The sequence below is a fragment of the Clupea harengus genome, chromosome 25 (assembly GCF_900700415.2).
Source record: "Clupea harengus chromosome 25, Ch_v2.0.2, whole genome shotgun sequence".
Lineage (NCBI taxonomy): Eukaryota > Metazoa > Chordata > Actinopteri > Clupeiformes > Clupeidae > Clupea > Clupea harengus.
The window spans coordinates 2868811-2889011 of NC_045176.1; positions in this window are offsets into that span (position 1 = coordinate 2868811).

Genomic DNA, 20201 nt, shown 5'->3' on the forward strand with positions numbered 1-20201 from the left:
CGGCTAAATGAGTAGGTGAGCTACACGCCTTATCCGTAAGCCAAGAATGCCTTTATTGGAACCCTGGAGGCACAGGGGTAACTTTGTGGCCGAGTCCGGCCTTTCTACCAAATTTTTTTTCATCATCCAACACAAACCAGCCTCTCAGTCTGGCTGCTTTTGAGCCCCCAGCTCAGGAGGATGAGCAGGGACAGAGCACCTACCTGTTGTGCCCAGTAAGAGCACAAAGGGCTTATATTGATATGACTGTGGAATTCCGCCAGTCTGATTCACTGTTTCTCTGTCATTCAGGACAAAGGAGAGGGCACAGCTTATCCAAACAACGGCTATCACGTTCGATTGTGGACGCTATTATTTGTGCCTATAGGAGCAGTAGCCTCCCGGTCCCTCAGGTCCGAGGTCACTCAACCAGGAGTGTATGTACATCGTAGGTGTCCCCCTTTCAGGTATCTGTACAGCTACATCATGGGCATCAACCTGCACATTTGCAAGGTTTTATAGGGTTAACGTGGTCCCTCATAAACCAGTGGCAGCAGCTGTTCTTCCTACTTCCTTACAGCGGGAGTAAGGTAAGATTTCCTTGTGACTTTGTTGCTATTAATCATCCAGTGCTGAAAGCACCGCCTCTGGCGGTCAGTAGAAATTAACTAGAACGCTAGGTTACGTATGTAACCGTGGTTCTATGAATTTCGGATGACTGCCAGAGCTTGGCAGTCACTTGGAATATTCGTGACAAGATAACTAGGAACACCACCCTTGCTCCTGTCAGTTTTTGACAGAATGCAGTACGATCTTCTCAGTGAGTCTGCTACCTATTTTATACTCCCAGCACAAAGCATCAAAGTCACGCTGGGTCAGAACAGTAATCATTCCATCCCTAATATCTGATTTTCAAGTGTTTTTAGAGCACCACATTTGGGTCTGGAGGAATTAAAGCACCCATTGGGCTCTTAAATGAAACCCAGCAAAGAAGATGGATTTTACACCAGTTGATTGTATAAGTAATTCTGAAAGGAAGTATTAGCAGGGCTCTACGCTAAGGTTTTCCCCAAGGAGTACATGTGCTCCTAAATGAAAAAATTTAGGAGCACACAAAGAAATTTAGGAGCACAGCGTTTTTTTAAATGCGGAAGTAAAGCATGTCATTTGCGACCTATAGATCCAAACATTGTATTTTCCAACGTTCAACCCCATTCATGTTCAGTGTTTCCAAAGCAAGTTAGCTGGTAAATTGATCAAATTACTGCATTTGTTCATATTTCAACACTTTAGTGGACCTCTTATCAATTGTTATTAGTAGTATTTTATATAGCCAGCTTTACTTAAAGTTTATTGTAAGATATAGCTTGTTAGATTCTAAATGCAGTTAGAGTTAGACTGTAGGTCTAGTATCTAACGTAAGCAACACTTTCACTGTAGCTAGCTAGAGAGCATGTGTATCATAACCAGAAGTCTGTTGGTTTATAGTCTGTCAAATTAGTTCTAGTAATTGGTGTTTGTTGGCATACAAAGTTAGTCTTCTCTTATTAGCCTAGTTAGTACATCTGATTAGAGCTAGCAGCAACGAATTGCAGATTAAGGGGTCCCCTATCTCAGTGTTAATTTTGGCAGCTATTTTAGATTTAGTCTTAGTCTTAAGACGAAAATGCATATTAGTTTTAGTCACATTTAGTCATTTTTATCCTTCTTAGTTTTAGTCTAGTTTTCGTCAACGAAAACTGATTACATTTTAGTCTAGTTTTAGTCACATTTAAAAGCCACATTAAACTCCTTTCCTTCCCTTCTCAGGCCCAGGGACCCCCTGTGTTGTGTCTACAACTGCATAATAGTCAAGCTTGCAGTACTTAAATTGTGGATGCAATTAGTCTCTAAGATACAGATCTCTTAGTATATGCCTACAGCTGAATTCCAATTAATTCAATGTAAATAATCATTTTAAGGCAATACTTAATTAACAGAATTATCATTCAAATATAAGAGAATATCAAGTCTAGATTTTCAAATTATGTGATAGCACATTACAACTACTATGCCTACCTGGCCTTAGAGTTAAATCAACCACTTATCCTCCATATGAATTGCTGTGCAATTTGATAACCAACAGATTTAGCTAGACGGATAGTTTTGACAGTTGAAAGTGGTGCCAATGATAATAACAATTGCCCAAATAGACAAGGATATTTAAACCAATCACATATTAATTTATTTTTTCTTGATTAATGTCATGCGTGGCCTGTCCTATAGTCCATTCTGCAATGAGTTTACTAGCTAGCTATCGATAGCTAGTATAACTTAACTAGGATATGCTACCTCATAGTTAGCTAAAGTTAGCTAGCTAAAAGTTTGCCAAGCCTAACGGGAGGCTTAAATTGAAAATTACTAGCTAGCTATCCAAGCTGACACAACCTATACACTCGACTGCCCCTTTGAAGTTAACTTAACGTTGGCTAATATATTCTAATAACTAGTTATCATTGACAGTTACTAGCTAAGTTACCAAACCCCTTTCTTCTCTTAAATTGAGCAGTTGCTGGTGTGAGCTACAGTATGGGAGCTAGCAAAGCCATTTCTAGCTCTGCTTCACAATATTGCTGCGTAGTGTTATAAGTAGGGATGCACCGATACCACTTTTTTACAAACCGATACGAGTACGAGTATTTTTATTTGTGTACTTGCCGATACCGAGTACCGATACCAATACTTCTTAGATTTGGTCTCCATGGAAGTGCAATTAATTTGGAGGCAGATTTTATTTTATCCTCTGCAGATTATGTCAAGCCTATAGTACAAAATTAACAGAAGGCTATCCCAAGCCATAAATAAACAGAGCTTTCTGGTTTTAACACACAAAAAAAGCCTTCAAACAGACAATATCATCACATTAGACAAAATGCAAATATAACCAGATAAAGGCAATTCAATTTGCTGCATAGTTAACAACACAGTCTGCTTAACAAAAAGTGAACAGAACTGTTACAAAAAGGATCAGAAGAATCTCCTGCTCAAGTACACAAACAATCACTTAACCTATGTGACACAGTCTTTCTCTCTACCTCTCTCTCTGTGTGTGCGTGCGCATTTTTTTCTTTTGCAAGACGTCAGTTAAGATTGGTTGCTTCGGTCTTGCGCCACTAGCATCAGTGAACTCTGTGTACTTAGCACTATGGTGCGTCTTCAGATGTTTAATCAAATTGCTTGTGTTAAACAAAATACTTTCTTTTCCGCCCCTCGACACCGTAGCAGTGCAGATCTTACACTGTGCCTTACTCCTGTCGTCGTCATTTATCTTAAAATGAGCCCAAATCGCCGTTAAGGCAGCACAACGGAATTGCTAATCGCTAACGAGATGCTAGCAGCTAAATTTAGCGAAACCTGTATACTGAAATACTTTGACACTATGACAAACTTTCCTAACACAGTCAAACATCAAGCAAATGCAACACAAGACGGCAAATAAGCTACTTACTAGTCTGGCAGAGAGTGGTAGGACAGGTAGGACAATAAATCACATTTTGTGTCAGCATAGCCCGGCCAGTTTGATGCAGTGAAATACTGATGAGTGGTATCGGTGCTTGGTATCGGCAATTCAAAAACGAGTACGAGTATTTTAACGAAGTATCGGCACCGATACCGATACTGGTATCGGTATCGGTGCATCCCTAGTTATAAGTTAATGTAATACATAAATGTTAATAAAGTATCAGACATAAACAGGATACAACACACCAGTAACCAATTGATATTATGTGCTAATATACCGAAAATGTCAGTAAATCGAGGTGGTGCTGCTGTCTGTCCCGTGGAAGACCATTCAAACAGGTTGCCAGCAGTGGGTTTTTTGTGAGCTACTTATACCAAGTGATCACATGTCGGTGAGATCGTCGTAACCCTCTTTTTATATAGCTCTGGCCCATTGGTTGCGAATCGTCGCTCTCATTTGCATGAAGTTAAGCTGTCATCATGCTATGTTCACATCGTGCAGTGGCGACCCTGTCACTTGTTTCCATATGAAATCTATGGTATGCTTCACTTCTTCGCGCCGTTGTTCCGTGTATTGACAACAGCCCGTCACTCGCGCACTATGCTCGTAAATTATTTTCAAGTTCGCACATACCTATTTTTAGGCGCAAATGCGAGTGAAATACTCGCACTGTGGAGCCTTGAATAGAGTCTTGAGATTTTACACTCTGTATCACGGCACCATTGTACTGTTTTTTTTTTCATACTGTTAGCTGTGAAAGTCAAATTCAAAGTCAATATGTTCCTTTCCTGCTCTGTATCAAAACAGTTCTGCTCTTTTCCTGAGCATTTGACTTGTTAACTGATCTGTTGCTGTAATCATATTCAGTAGAAAATGTCACACCAGCCAGTGGATTTGGATGTGAGTAATTCTACTCATGGGGTACTCTGGCCATGTGGAAATATCTGGCCATCAGTGTTTTCATACGTTCAGGTTCATCTTTGTGTCTTGCTGTGGTCTGTTTGTGAGAGAGCTGATCTGTTGTGGTTGAATAGTCTGATGTCTGTCTTCATGTTGTTGAAAGGTTAACTGTGGAGAACCTGTCAGATGCTGATGTTGTTGACCTGATCTCAGCTCTGGGGGAGGGGAAGATCCTGACTGAACTGAGGTAATCATTTTACATTTGTGATTATATGGAACTTGTACAATATTTATCTTTTCAACTCTACATTAGGAAGAGCAAATATATTGTGTTCCTTGTGTTATATGCTTGTTGTCTTCCCTTCTGTTTGTTCCGTCCAGGACTGAATCCAGTTTCTACCCAGTTTAGCTTTGCAGTGTTCGGGAGTAACATTAACAAATCTGCCATCCTGTCTTCTTTAGACATAGTTGATCTTAATAACAAACAGGTCAGGGTTAATTTAAGTAAAGAGAACATGAACACACATGTATATTGTGTGAGTGCATAATAAAGAGACCATAAGAGAAACATTGAGATTGGTCTGTATGTGCTCTTTCACAGCATGGAAAAGAGCAGCCTCTCACCTGAGCACTGCAAATTCTTCTATTCTTGCCAAGATTAAAAATCTTAGATCTGGAAATGTATCTTGTTTTTAGATTAATTTGCTAGTTATCAGTTCTAGGTTGGTTACGTATTCTTAAATGTTCACACCAATATGTCTTTTATGCCTTAATAAGTCAGGAAATCTTAAATCTAGGTAATTTACTTTTAAAATAAGATAAAATATCTCAAAACATCAATTCACCTTACATTTTCTCCATAAAACTCAATTCATTTCAAGATTAAATGACACACACTTGCTTGATTTAAGAGTGACTGCATAATTTGGTCAGGAAAGACACTTTTATTCAACAAAAAACATGCTCAACCTCAAAGGGAGAATCACCATAAACAAAATGTGCCTACTCAGTGACAACTGGTTATTTATACATAATGATGAGTGCAATGACTTCAGTTAGAACTCATGATGGGCCAGGACCATTTCTATTTGCAATGATGTCACTAAGATTATATTTTATTGGCACAAACACACTTTCTTTGAACGTAACAGAAAAATATGAAGTGTAATCAATAAGCTTGTGCGCTAGTTCTGTTGCCTGAGCAAGAACAGGAAGTGTCACTTTTATATGCCATCAAATCCTTGTCAAAATGTAATGTTTCATAGCGCATCGTTTCAAAAGCAACAAAAGATGAATCTACAATTAAGATGTCCTTCACCAATCCAAACACGGGTAAAGTATCTTCTACATCTGAGACAATCATAGACTTCCCACTGATGTATTTATTTCCATTGAGGATGATCCATTTCACCGAAACAATTGATCCTGTGATGTCCATGCCCAAAAAATCTCTAAATTTAGCTTTAATATAATGTGTGTCTGTCACCTCCGAGACAGGCCCCAATTCTTTCTCATTTGCAAAAATGGGATGTTCAACGCCAATGTCATTCTGACAACACTCAAGAAATTGATTATGTTTTGCAAGTGACATGCAAACATTTTTAAAATTTAACGTTGAAGCCCACTGCTTAAAATAACTGTGCTTTGCTTCAAATCGCATGCACATACTTCTTGTCAAAGGACCAAGGGCTTTGATTTGACTCGGTAGATGCAACATGTAATGTTGCTTAGGTATTACATTACTCTCAGGGAAAAGATGTTTGAATTGATACAAGTGTTCCTCTATCATAATTTTGAGCTGTGATATCATTTGTAACGAGATAACTGGAGCAAGTACTATCTGTACTATCTCAATCAACTTATTAATAAACCTGACATACTCACTGTCCACATCATGCAGAAGAAAAGGTAGTATTTTCAAAAGTATAAACATTTGCCCACAAGACTGTTTCAATTTGTTATCATTAGCTGCCAAAGTGCTGACACTAATAGGGCAAGGCTTATCACGTATATCAAGGGGTGAGTAAGGAAAACTCTGAAGGGCTGAATTGAAGGCATCTAATTCTAATTCTCCTTGACAGAATACGTTTTTTTTAACACAAGCTTAATTTCCATTGGAGCTACCACCTCGAAAATGACATGCATTATGTCCTGAGGAGTTTGATTGATTAGGTCAAATGCAGGAAAATCCACTAGTCTGCTTCTTCTGTTAATTCCATAAGTGGTTCTGAGGGAGGCCTTCAAATTATCTGTGCTAGCTTTGTCTATTTCAAGGCACTGCCTACAATGATTCTCCAAAGTTCTTCGGACAAACTCATTTTCGTCAAAACATGTTTGCATATCCTCAAAAGTGCATTCACAGTGTCTGCACTTGCTATAGGCAAAGCCAACACCTTCTTTGAACCCCGCAAGCTCATGTTGGGCAAGGGTGTCTCCACACACAGCTATCACAGCACCATGCAAGTCCATGTCACCATTTGATGTTTCAATTTTAACACCATTATAGAGCAAATCCACATCTTTCAGAATTCTTTGTAAAACAACATCGACACCCCACTGTGAAACATCCTCAGCTTTTGCAATAGCTAGGAGTCGTATTGCTGCTAACTTAGACCTAAATTTTGGATCAATGTTACCTAAGGTGTAATAAACCATTAACAATTTATTTGGATGGGCATAAGAACCTAAGGGGTTGCATATTTGGATGTCATCTGTATACAGAATGATTTGTAATGCATTAGGCCTTACAGAATACAATGGATGAGTTGTGAAAATTTGCCCATCAGTAAAGTCATATAAGAATCCCTCTGTGCTTTTCTGTGGTACACTATTCAACATAGTGAAGATTCTCGAATTTGAGAGAAGCTGTTTTAAGCTTTCAATTAGCGGCACATAGTAAAAGCATTTGTTTCTTATGGCCATAACTTTTGAACTGCCTTGCTTGACCCAACAAATTTTACGAGAGACTGTGACTTCCTCTGGACTGACTGGACTGAAAAGTTCTGAAATAGTTCTATTCTGTCTGTACGCAGTAGTGGAGAAGGGGTCTACGAAAGTATCAAAGGTAGCCAGTGCATCCTCTTGAAGTTGAGTAGATGTCCCTGGGTGTTCTTCAAACACTTTTCTCACTCTGTTCCTCAATGTATCCAGGAGAGTGGCTTGGTATTGCTGCACCCCCGCAACAATGTTGTTGACGGTCCTCTGTGAAAAGTTTTAAGTTAAAGTCATTACAAGGGATGACCATGACCATTTTATCCAATTAACTATTGTTCTGACATCTGGAAATGCTTACCTGTGATAAGTGGCATTGTTCCCGAACACTTAGTGCAAAAGCTGCTGCAGATCTGGCAATGTCAGGCCTGGTTACAGAACTGGTTGGAACTGCAGCTTCTTCCTGATCAATCACAAATACCAAGACTTAGGTTAGGCTAGTGACCATTTGTAGTTCCATACAAATTGAATTCTAAATTTAAATCCCACTTAACAAGTCATTTTTTATATAAAACTACTCAAAGTGAAAATTGAAATAGGCTATATTGTATGGCCTATATTATGCTGCCTAATTGAAATAAATTTAGATCCAATACAATTTATCAATGAATATCAAATTAATATAACCTAACAGCCTCTTAGGCTACATATCACATTTCTTCCGCACATAGATAAGATAACCAAACAGGCTACAAACCGCACTCCAAAGTAGCTCACCCTATCATGATCTTCGCAAATTAAAAAAATGCCTAAAGTGCAAACTCACTGCATTGCATGATTGGTCCTCAGGCAGCTCTGGTGGTTCCTGTGTTCCAAGTTCGAGAGGACGGTCAGGTAATGATGATTCCACAGAGTTGTCCAAGGAAGGAGTCGCAGAATCGGCAAATATCGATACACCGAAGTTTTCTAATAGAGCTGGTGATGTGGGTGTCGCTCTCCATCCAATTGGTGGACATCCAGATGTAACATACAGAGGATGCGTTCGCTTCAGGTGGCGAAAAAATGAGTTGAAAACTCTAAACTCTTGCTCACAGCCATCAATTCCACAGAAAACCCAAAAATCTGCACTACGACCATGTGTGACATTAATGTGGCTGAGAAGAAGCTTTAATCTAAAAGCAACAAAAACGATACAGATCATACAACGCCACATGTCTTCAAATGAATGCTACCTTCTTCTTCTTCTTTTGGCTACCCTGTTTCCTGTTTTGGACTTGTTTGGACTCCTGATTGGTTAACCTAATGGCTATTGGACGAAACAATTTATATTACATATAAAACAAGTATTACGCATACGTCGTAATTATAAACAATTGTCAAGATTCTGTGGCAAAAACAAATATTTAATAATATAATTAAATTAAATTAAATTAAATTAAATAATAATTTCCGATCTCTTCTGAGCCTGCTGCTCCCCTAACCGTCCGTTACATCTAAATGACGTCAGTGATAAGAGTTTTTGGCGCCTTTCAGACTACCAGACACTACGCAGGAGCATTTGAACAGAACAAGACAACTCCAACTGGGTGCAATTTAAACGTAAGTGTAACGCTGCTTTATCGTGCAAAATTGCATGTTTTAGGATAATGTTGTTTCCATCTACCCTAATTAGTCAAGGATTTGCTGTAATAGAAGCCTCGTTACTGGCTAGCTACCCTAACATGCTAGCCAACCAGATGTGCTTACCATGCTAATGGTAGCTAATTTGCTTACCATGTAGCTAGCTATCATATCTAACTTGAGGTAAACCCTACATGTGGGCAACCCTAAACTTTTTGACTGTCCATTTGTTGGAACAGGAATATTCAACGCTGGATAACTACCATTGAGCAGCTGATGCAGCATGGATGACTTGGATGACACCACACGTTTTGTGTTACAAGGTAAAAAAAAAATATATATATATATTTTAGACGAGGTATTAGTGGTTTGTGCTAATCCAACTGAGTGAAGACGAGTCTTGAATGTGGGCTAGGCTAGCAAGGTGAAGGAGAGTGCAGTATGAAACCTACGGAAACTATTTCTCAGAAGCTGATATAGGAGCAAAGTATGTGGTTACTTGTGTTGTTTTGCTAGAACTCTCAAAGTTTGTAGGTAATTTATGTTGGCCGTTTCCTGTCGCTGTGCCTAACCGAATTGAATTTGAATTTATTCAAAGCCGTCTTATTTGCTAGCTGACACTTAGCTGGGTGGACTCTAGGGTCTTTCGCGGCACCAAGTCATGGACAATGTATGAATCTAATCATCCCCAATACTATGTGCACTTGTCACACAAAGTACTTATCTCTTCATATAAGTTGTAGCATTAAATATAAGCTATAAATTAGTTACATCTGGGGGTGAACCAATTAAAGGAGAAGCATGACATGATCTATCAATTAAATATTCATTATTATACGGCTCTTCACAATGTTCCAAAAAGTTCCGTTGATTTGAATGGGCCACCCGAACGTCCGCAGGTCCGATATGTAAGCGGTAATGTATTGTCCTGAGGTCATTATCGTTGTTTCGTCCTGAAGGGATTTATTTTAGGATAATGACCAACGGACGCTTATTATAGGCTTACTTGCCAAAAACGATAGAAGACATTCCTCCAAAATACCTCTCTTTAATGATTTAGTTGCCGTTTCGTGATTTCTGCTAAGAAAAAATAGTTCTTCAAGCAAATAGAACTTTTAAGTTTCAGGTGTTGGTAGCAACCCATTACTTGCTGACTTCAAATTACAATGAGTCTGTTACGTTAAATAACTGGACTACTTGCGAATGATATGAAAGATGTGAATTAAAAGCACAAAACCCGTTGCCAATGACAGCGGTCAATATCTTTTCGCAGCGGTCAATATCAAGAAATACTCACCTGCGAACGTTAGGATGGCCCATTCAAATCAATGGTACTTTTTGGAACATTTGCTACACACCACCTGAAACTTAAAAGTTCTATTTGCGTGTAACATACAGTATAAATCCATGGACAATATATTTAAGTAAGGGATAATGTATTGTCCGCAGGTCATTATCCAAAAATAAATCCCTTCAGGACGAAACAACATCGCTCCGCTGCGCGTCAGGGTGCTGTTCGCCCCGTCTGGATTTATTTTTGGATAATGACCTGCGGACAATACATTATCCCTCACTTAAATATATTGTGTTATGTTACAATCAATAGCTTTTGCAGGAATGGGGTTCAAAACTCAGATTTCATCTTCAGAGTAGGGCTAGTCAAATTCGGCATACTGGACCATTTTATCAGCCTGTTCCTTAAAAATGCATCATGAATGCATGTTTCGCAGACCTCTGAGGTTACATTCAGGGCTTTTTTTTTTTTTTACTTTGGCTACTGGGTGGTGCCAATTTCATGCACATTCAATGAGTACTATAGGCCTATTTGGCAGTTGGCAGAGTAATGATGTGATTTGTATGTGAAGTTGCTGTGAAATGAAAGTGCATTGGAAAAAAAATGAAATCATGGTTTGATGTGAAGCTGTGTAAGGTCTGTGTTCTGTCCGTGTTTAATTTCTGCGTTTGTCTCCCTTGTGTTGTCACATGTTTGTCCCTTGTCTTGTCCTCGTGCTTCCTTGTTCCCGCCATGTGCTTTCCTATGTTTGTTTGTCTATGCCATGTGCCCTCTTGTTGTTGTCCGTGTCTCCACCCCTCACCTGTTCCCAATCTCCCGGTTTGTTTGTATTATTGGTTTCACCTGTGTCCTGTTAATTCCCCTTGTTTAGTCCACCTGTGTCTTTGTCTGCCCCGCCTTGATTGTTCTCACCTGTCCCTCGTTATCTGTTGCCTGTGTGTATATATAGTCCTTGTTTTCTTGTTTCTCGTGGCGTCTTCGTAAATTGTTGTTACCTGGTATGTTCCTTGTTTTTTCCGCTGTTCCTAGCGATTAGCGCTTCCTCCTGGTTAATGTGATTACTCGTGCTTCTGACCTCTGCCTGTACTACGACTATTCTCCTGCCTTTTCCCTGTTTGGATTGTTTGCCACTCTTGGACTGCCTACCTGTGTACCGAACCCGGCTAATAAAACGTTTAACCCTTTCAACCTACCCCTGTGCTGAGTCGTGCATTTGAGTCCTTCACATCACCCACCATTCGTAACAAGCTGATTATGTTTCTTGTAATTTTAAAGCTGCCGAGGTTGATGAAGGGATTTTGAAAACCCTCAGTCGGGATGATCTGCTGGATCTTTTTCCTGGACCACAGCACTTTATGAGAAGAAAGAAGTTGTGGGATGGCATTCATCCAAAGGTAAATGTCCACATGCATAGCTAGAGAAAGCCTGATTGTTCAAAATCACACAGCTGTTCGTAGGAAGATTGACAAAAGTTTGGTACAGCATAGACCTAATGGTGGATCGGCTGCTAGGTCTAATCCTAACCTATAACTTGTACTTCAAGTTTAACACATATGGGTTGATACAATTCCTTATTAGGGTGTTCCTGTAATATAGTTTTGACCCATTGGGGCAGAATGATGTCACTGAGAATCCCAATTAAGAAAAAAAAAATGGCATAGAAATGCCCTACTTAGAAGGTGGTTACAGCCCAAAATGTGACATTTTTATTCGTTAAATAAAATGTTGTTGATGGAAACACTGGTATTTCTTAGTTTCGTCACCTGCCATGTATATAATGATGTTACTAACAGTTTTTATGACTTGACACCACACAGTAACCTCAAATTTGATTTAATTCCCAATTGCAGGTACAGAGTGAGAATGCAATGGATGAAGCTGTCAACCAGCCATCCACAAGTGTCATGTTGCCAAGCCAGCCCCAAACCTCCACCCCCAAAAGAATTCAACCGAAAACCATGAAAATGCCGGATCCTCCCGAGTATGTGGTATACTCAGACTCCGAACTAGACATGGTCAGAAGCCAGTATTTTGAACTGCTCCGCAGTGGGAAAGAAAGACAGTGTAAGATGTCTAGAGAACTGCTTTGCCGACTGATAAGGAACACCGTAACGAGCATGGTGGCTATCCTCCGTGCCAGTTGTTCAGGTCAAGAACAGATGTACCCTTCAAAAAATGAAATCCAGGCAATGGCACAGAAGATTATAGATTATTACCCTATGCTGCGCGACTCGTCAGATATGCCTTATGTAAGTGCTTTTTCTCTTTCAACTAATGTACTGGGGTTTGGCTGGGAAAGGCGGAGTAATGACTCAAACATTTCTTTCCCACAGCTGACTGTATACTCTAAAATGTACAAGCGTGTGCAAAACATCAAGTCCCCAAGAAAAAGGCAAGGCCGAATGCCACAACGGGGGGTACAGAAGAGGTCACTCTTTGAACCGAGTCCAGAAGATGAGAGTGAACTTTCAACTCCTTCAACCGATGTGTCATTAGCTTCAACTATATTACTGCCTGAGAGCGATGATGGCAACGATGAGCTCAGTCCAGGTATGCCAATGCAGAAGTAAATGAGTGCTAAAATATTCCACCACAGTAAGATTTTGTTTATGAAGAGCTGTTATCATGAACTCATCTTATGTTTAGGAAAGCCATTCTAGGGGTGTGCATGTATGACATGATTGGCGTCCTTATATTTGATCTTTTCTCTGGTGTTTTCTCTATGTTTAGACCAGGACAGCCGCAAAACCCAAGCAAGGCACTATAAGACCTTAAGTACCATGTACAGCAGACCTAACTCCAAGCCGAACCAATGTGATGTTGCTCAGATTTTGAATTTGGAGTTTTAGGCCAGACGGGCCTTCATCGATTCCGACGCAATAAGGAAAGAAGACAGGGCCGCCAAGGTCATGGATGCGTATCCATGTTTTAAAGATCCTAGACATGTGAGCCATTTGCACCCTTTATCTTTTAGCAAACACTTTTTTCCAAAGCAACATCCTTAGGGCCAGCGTCAGAGCATCTCTGTCCAATTGCCTTGCTCGAGGTCACAAAGGTGGCAGCTGAAATTAAAGGTGCAGTGTTGATGGTTATTTCCTTGTTAGCCCTTCTCCGTTCGAACCACAGTGCAATCACCAACTTAGTAAATCTACTGAAGCCCAATTTTGTCTTGTAGGCAATCGATGAGCTTGGGCGTATCTGGGTGGCACCAACAAAAGATACATCGATGAGACCAAGAACAGATGGGGAAAACTTCTGTGCCAATGTGCAGTTATATGGTCTGTGGAAGAAGGTCCTAAAAAAACCCTTTCCTATTGATACGTATGGAGGTATGTTCTGTATTGTAATTTGTCAGGTCCTAATCCTACTTCTGTCTGCATGTGTACGATGCCATCTGGCATACTGCAAATCCCAATGTCTCTTCCATTCTATTCTCTTCAAATGGGAACAGTTTGAACCCAAGGCTCATGCCAGGTCTTTACAGATTTATCCCATATAATGGAAACATTTTGCTGTTCATCTGTGTCGTTAACTGAAGTAACTTCCATTTTGATTATTTGCTGTGTATTTATGAAGTAATAATGAAGTATTTCTAGGAAGTAGAGTATTATTGTAAGGTTCAATGCATATTGAGTTTTCTCCACTTCTGCTTCCACCCAGCGGAGTTTACCATTGCCCTTCTGCAATCACTACCCTCTCTCTTCCCATCACCAAAACTGCCACCAAAACGTCTTGGAAATGCCAGTGAGGCTCTCATCCATGTTCTGCAGGTGAGGATTATGTTGTGGGTGTTCCACATTTTTCCCCTTGTTTTTACTCATATGAACTCCACATCCTGACATGTGTCACATTTGGTCAATTGTAGGGAAACGAGGATCCCAACAAATACCTGGGAGACGCGTCCACTGTCGTCCCCAGTCCTTTTGTACGATGGCACTGTGTGCATTCTCGCCATTGGTGAGGTTCCTGTTAGCCCCCTGGAAAACGTATTCGATGGCATGATCACACTGATGGCGTACTACTATGCCTTTAATTTAACGTACCCAAAATGCATTGCAACACTTTTGTCTGTAATTCAGACAGAGGTTCTTTCTGATGAAATACATGAGAGTGATGCCACAAGGGTATATAAAAAGACTATGACTGAGTGGAAGGAATTACTACGAAATAGCTCAGTTTCTCCCAGGGGCTCCCAGGCCAAAAGAATGTCCTGTTTCTATCTTAATTGGTTGACTGTTTATTTTTTATTTATTCAATTGCAATATACACTGGCCCTTAATTAAAGGTAGGTGTTCTACCTTTTAATTAAGGGCCAGTGTATATTGCAATTGAATAAAATAAACAGTCAACCAATAAGGATAGAAACAGGACATTCTTTTGGCTGATAATCCTTTGTTCCTTATCTTACATGTTACACACTGACAGATGTCCTGTTTCTATCTTATTTGGTTGAATGTATATGCATCTCTGAACGTACTTTTATTCAAATGCAATGTACCTGAATTAAAGCAAGAACACGTTGGCTGATAATCCTTGTTGTGGTTCCTTATTATACAGCACAATCTTACATGTTTCAGTACGACCCTGTGACGTTACTTGTGTGGAAATGAATGCTTTGGTCTGCTGTCTGGAACACATGCTCGTGCCCTCTCTTCCTTGATTACCGCCTACTTATTTAAATATGAGGCAACTGGTTTATGTTCTTCTCTCAGTTTTAATGAGTTTGAATTAATGATATTCTTATATTAAGTATCTAACTGTTTGTTGCTCTGACACAGGAAGACTAATAATAAGTACTTTTATCTAGAATTTAGCATTTATGAACTTATTTCCAGCCCATGAACACTAATCAGAGACTGGTTATAAGCACTTTTATCTAGAATTTAGCATTTATGAACTTACTTCCAGCACATGAACACTAATCAGAGACTGGTTATAAGCACTTTTATCTAGAATTTAGCATTTATGAACTTATTTCCAGCACATGAACACTAATCAGAGACTGGTTATAAGCACTTTTATCTAGAATTTAGCATTTATGAACTTATTTCCAGCACACGAACACTAATCAGAGACTGGTTATAAGCACTTTTATCTAGAATTTAGCATTTATGAACTTATTTCCAGCACATGAACACTAATCAGAGACTGGTTATAAGCACTTTTATCTAGAATTTAGCATTTATGAACTTATTTCCAGCCCATAAACACTAATCAGAGACTTATTTCAAGTACTCTTATCTAGAATTTAGCATCTATGAACTTACTTCCAGGACATGAACACTAATCAGAGACTGCTTGATTCTAGACTAGAGCTAGCTTATTTTAAGATAACTTGTCAAGTAAAATTATCTTGCTGCATGGACAGATAATTTCACTACTTTTGAATCATTTTTTGCTAGATATAAGTGTTTATATCTAAAATTGGGGCCAACCTTTTTTGCAGTGAGAGTGTGGAGCAGGTCTTCAGTGCTCTCTCCAGGCAAAAGTCTGTGGGTGAAGTCCAACTGTCAGTGAGGACCATCGCTGGCCCCTTTTATCAGAACACAGGGACGCGCCGTCACCTGATGTGAGAACTGCAAGATTGCTCAAATTAACTGATTATCATAGCAGTCAAGGTTGATTAACTGCAAGGTGCTGAACTGATGGTGTGTGTGTGTGTGCTGAATCATATATTTATATGTTTTGGTGGTGTACTCTGATAGGCTAGAACCAATTAACTCTGTTTGTTTTTTGATGGTCAGTCCCCATTGACTCTGTGCTCTGATTGGCAGGCTTGAGGATGATTCGTCAGGCATTTTTTATTCAGCGATTAAACAATGCCCGCCCTCCTCTTTCTCTGTGAAAAATGACTACGCAGACCTCAGGTGAAACCTCCCTTCATGAGAAGCTTCACTGTCTGTGTTAAAGGTGTTGCATTTAAACGTTACAGGTTGCACCTGAAGAGTGAGCATTGTTATCTGTAAAATACTAAACTAAGCCCTCATGTGCCTTTGTTTCAGACTGGATGCGTGTTTACAGTCAGATGCTGATGTTGTTGACCTGATCTCAGAAACGGGAGGGAATGATCCTGACTGAACAGAGGTAATCATTTTACATTTGTGATATGTGATTATAGAGAACTTGAACATCTTTAATGTTTTCAGTAGGGCTGGGCAACGATTAAAAGTTGTAATCGTGATTAATCAGGGAAATCATGCGATTTATCACGATTAATCACATTTGTATAGGCAAAATCCAATAATAATTTCAAAAGTAGTGTATAGTTTACTGTAACGGTTTTAACTAGGTTTAAACTACTAGTCAGTCATTACAAAGGACTCAATTTAATTTCACACCATGATACCATTCCATTACAGTGCTTAAACTGAACCCCTTTTGGACTGGGATGAAGGAATATTTCTTATTTTTTTTTTAAACGGCAAAATTCAACAGACTGTCTTTTTGTTTTGCGAACAGGAAATGTTAGTATGAGCCAGGGGACTGTGTTTTGTTACATTTTGAACGGGAAATGTTTGTATGAGCCAGGGGGCTGTGTTTTGTTACATTTTGAACGGGAAATGTTTGTATGAGCCAGGGGGCTGTGTTTTGTTACATTTTAAGGGAATATTCTTGTCATATAACTGAAATATTTTCCCCATGGACCTTACCCTAATCAGTGGCTAATTCCCGGACCACCTGAACTGTGACCGTTGGTCTTTATCACACTCACCTGGCGGGAATCGACCACAAACACACACCCACAGTCTCATACCCCTACTCTCTCATACAACCTGGCTTAATCTCGATGGAACTTTATCCAACCCCGAATTGAATAATGCATTGTATTATTTTTTTGTTGAATACTGCATTGTATTATTTTTGTTGAATATATCCATGATTATTAAATATTGAGTCTGACCGTCGTTAGTAAAACCAAATCAAATTTCACGGATGAAAAGGGAAGTTCGACCAGTCTGGAGTCAGTCAGTTACCAGTAGCCTATCTAGCCACTCGGCGAAACTAGTATGATTTGCACCGGGGCCGTGTGTCTTCCAAGCTCAGAGGGTTGTTACAGTTAGGCCACTATGGTATTCACTCCTCCGCTGTTTTGCCGCTCGGCAAAACCACAGAATATTTACACCGGGGCAACGGAGTGCTGGCTCACGGCAGAGGCCACAGCAACACGAAACCAAATCAAGAGCCTACCGTCCCTCTCCGGACCTCTCTCTCCACACTCAGATGGTTAGCAGGATGTTACTGGCGTTTTCTCTGCACTGGACTTGTGTCTCCCTTTTTTTTCTCGCTCTCCACTTGTCGAATCATATTTTTTAAAGGACCCGCGGTTGTTAATTAGCTGCACCGGGTGTCAATGGGGGGCGTGTCCGATGAATGTGCACTCTCTGTGCGTCTCCCTTACAGGAGCGTCGCAGCACTGTTATCTTAAATGTTCTGCCATATGAACGAAAGTGCCATAACATTTGTTGTGCAAACACTTTTAACATCAGCATTTTAATACAGTAGCAGTTAAATAAATATTCAGTGTAAATCTCAACTTAAACAATGTTATCAAAGCAAATACAAAACTAAAGCTCATTGCCACTGCCAGGGCATTAATGTTATGCTGTTCGTTATGAAAAAGAAAAAAAACTGGCCACAAAATCCTGAGCCACAATCATATCATTAAAACAGGCAATTTCTGGAGGTAACAGCAGAAACATTTTACTTTCATCAGGGAGCAGCATAACCAGTCTATGTTCAGCACCAAATGTCCCTGTTAGTGAGAAACCAGAAAACACTTTCAGTGCATTTTGTCAATTCCAAGAACTTGACACTATTATTTTAGATGTACTGCCATATGAACTAAAGTGCCATAACATTTGTTGTGCAAACACTTAACATCAGCATTTTTATATAGTAGCAGTTAAATAAATTAAATACTTTGTGTAATTCTCAACTTAAACAATGTTATCAAAACAAACACAAAACTAAAGCTTATTGCCACTGCCAGGGCATTAATGTTAGGGTGTGGTGAAGCACCAAAAAGTTCACTGCTGGCAGTTACTGTGCTGTACTTAGTCTGCCGAAGCCTCGCTCCACAGTCTGTTTCATTGAATGATTTGCGATTATCACATGTATGTATATGTCCATGGCGATTTTAGCCTAACTTTCGAGATTCTAAGTAACATGGAGACGAAACTCCACGTAGATCATAAACCCTTGAATATACAAACGACTCAATTAAATCGGTTGAGAAATGTAAACGCTGTAGTGCTTTTTATCCAGAAACACCGCAGCTCCACCGTTCACTTGCGTTTGTTTACAATCCAGTCTTTACCTCCCCAAGATGGCACGTCGCAGCAACGTTCTGAAGCAGTCAATATATGTCTATGTATATATGTCCATGCACTTCTCCATGTTTGTTTATCCGCCCATTATTTTCTTTTCCGGTTCCGCAGCAGTCAGCAGCAGACTTTTACAACATAAAAGCCTGTGAGAAACAGACTTTTACAATAATAAAATAAATAATAAAACCTGCGTTAACGCGCGATAAAATAATTGTCGGCGTTAATTAATTGATGAGTAAACGCGATAATAACTTGTTAACTTGCCGAGCCCTAGTTTTCAACTCTACATTAGGCAGAGAAATAAAGTGTGTTCCTTGTATTGTATGCTTGTTGTCTTCCCTTCTGTTTGTGCCGTCCAGGACTGAATTCAGTTTTACCCAGTTTAGCTTTGCAGTGTTGGGAAGTAACATTAACAAATCTGCCATCCTGTCTTCTTTAGACATAGTTGATCTTAATAACAAACGGGTCAGGGTTAATTAAATTGAAGACAACATGAACACAAATGTATAATGTGTGAGTGCATAATAAAGAGACCAGAAGAGAAAGATTGAGATTGGTCTGTATGTGCTCATTCACAGGGTGGAAAAGAACCGCCTCTCACCTGAGAGTGTGGAGCAGTTCCTCAGTGCTCTCTCTGGACTAATGTATGTGGATATTGTCTATCTGTCTGTGATGACCATCACTGGCACCACCGCAGCCCTGTGCTTGGACTTCATTCAGAACACAGAGACGCGCCGTCACCTGAGGTGAGAACATCAAGTTGCTCAAATTAACTGATTATCATAGCAGTCAAGGTTGAATAACTGCAAGGTTTTGAACTGATGGTGTGTGTGTGTGCGCTTGCATGCATCCATCTTTTGGTGGTGTACTCTGATAGACTAGAAAAAATGAACTCTGTTTTTTGATTGGTCAGTCCCCATTGACTCTGCGCTCTGATTGGCAGGATTGAGGATAAGTCAAGTCCACCCTCCTCACTCTCTGTGGACAAAGACTCCAGAGGCCTCAGGTGAAACCTCCCTTCATGAGAAGCTTCACTGTCAGTGTTATTGGTGTTGTATGTAAACGTTACAGGTTGCATCTGAAGAGTGAGCATTGTTATGTGTAAAATGTTAAACTAAGCCCTCATGTGCCTGTGTTTTAGTCTGGATATAAAATCTCTATTGCCTTCTGTAATATGTGAGAAATGGAATGCACTAAAACACATTGCAATCATTTCACCACAAGTATAACTTACTGTGAGGTACAACAATACAAGAGGTGATCACAGAGAAGAATAACTGACATTGTATGCAACTTTGAGTATTGTTGTAACATTCCAAAAGATTGATATACATTGACTCCTATATAACCACATCCAAACACAAAACATCAAAGGACCTTTGTGGTTTTGTCAGGTTGTGGGCAGGTGTTAGTAGGAACGCCACTCTTGCTCCTGTCAGTTTTTGACAGAATGCAGTACAATCATCTCAGTGAGTCTGCTACCTATTTTATACTCCCAGCACAAAGCATCAAAGTCATGCTGGGTCAGAACAGTAATCATTCCATCCCTATTATCTGAATTTAAAGTGCTGTTAGAGCACCACATGCAGGTCTGGAGGAATTAAAGCACCCATTGGGCTCTTAAATGAAACCCAGCCAAGAAGATGGA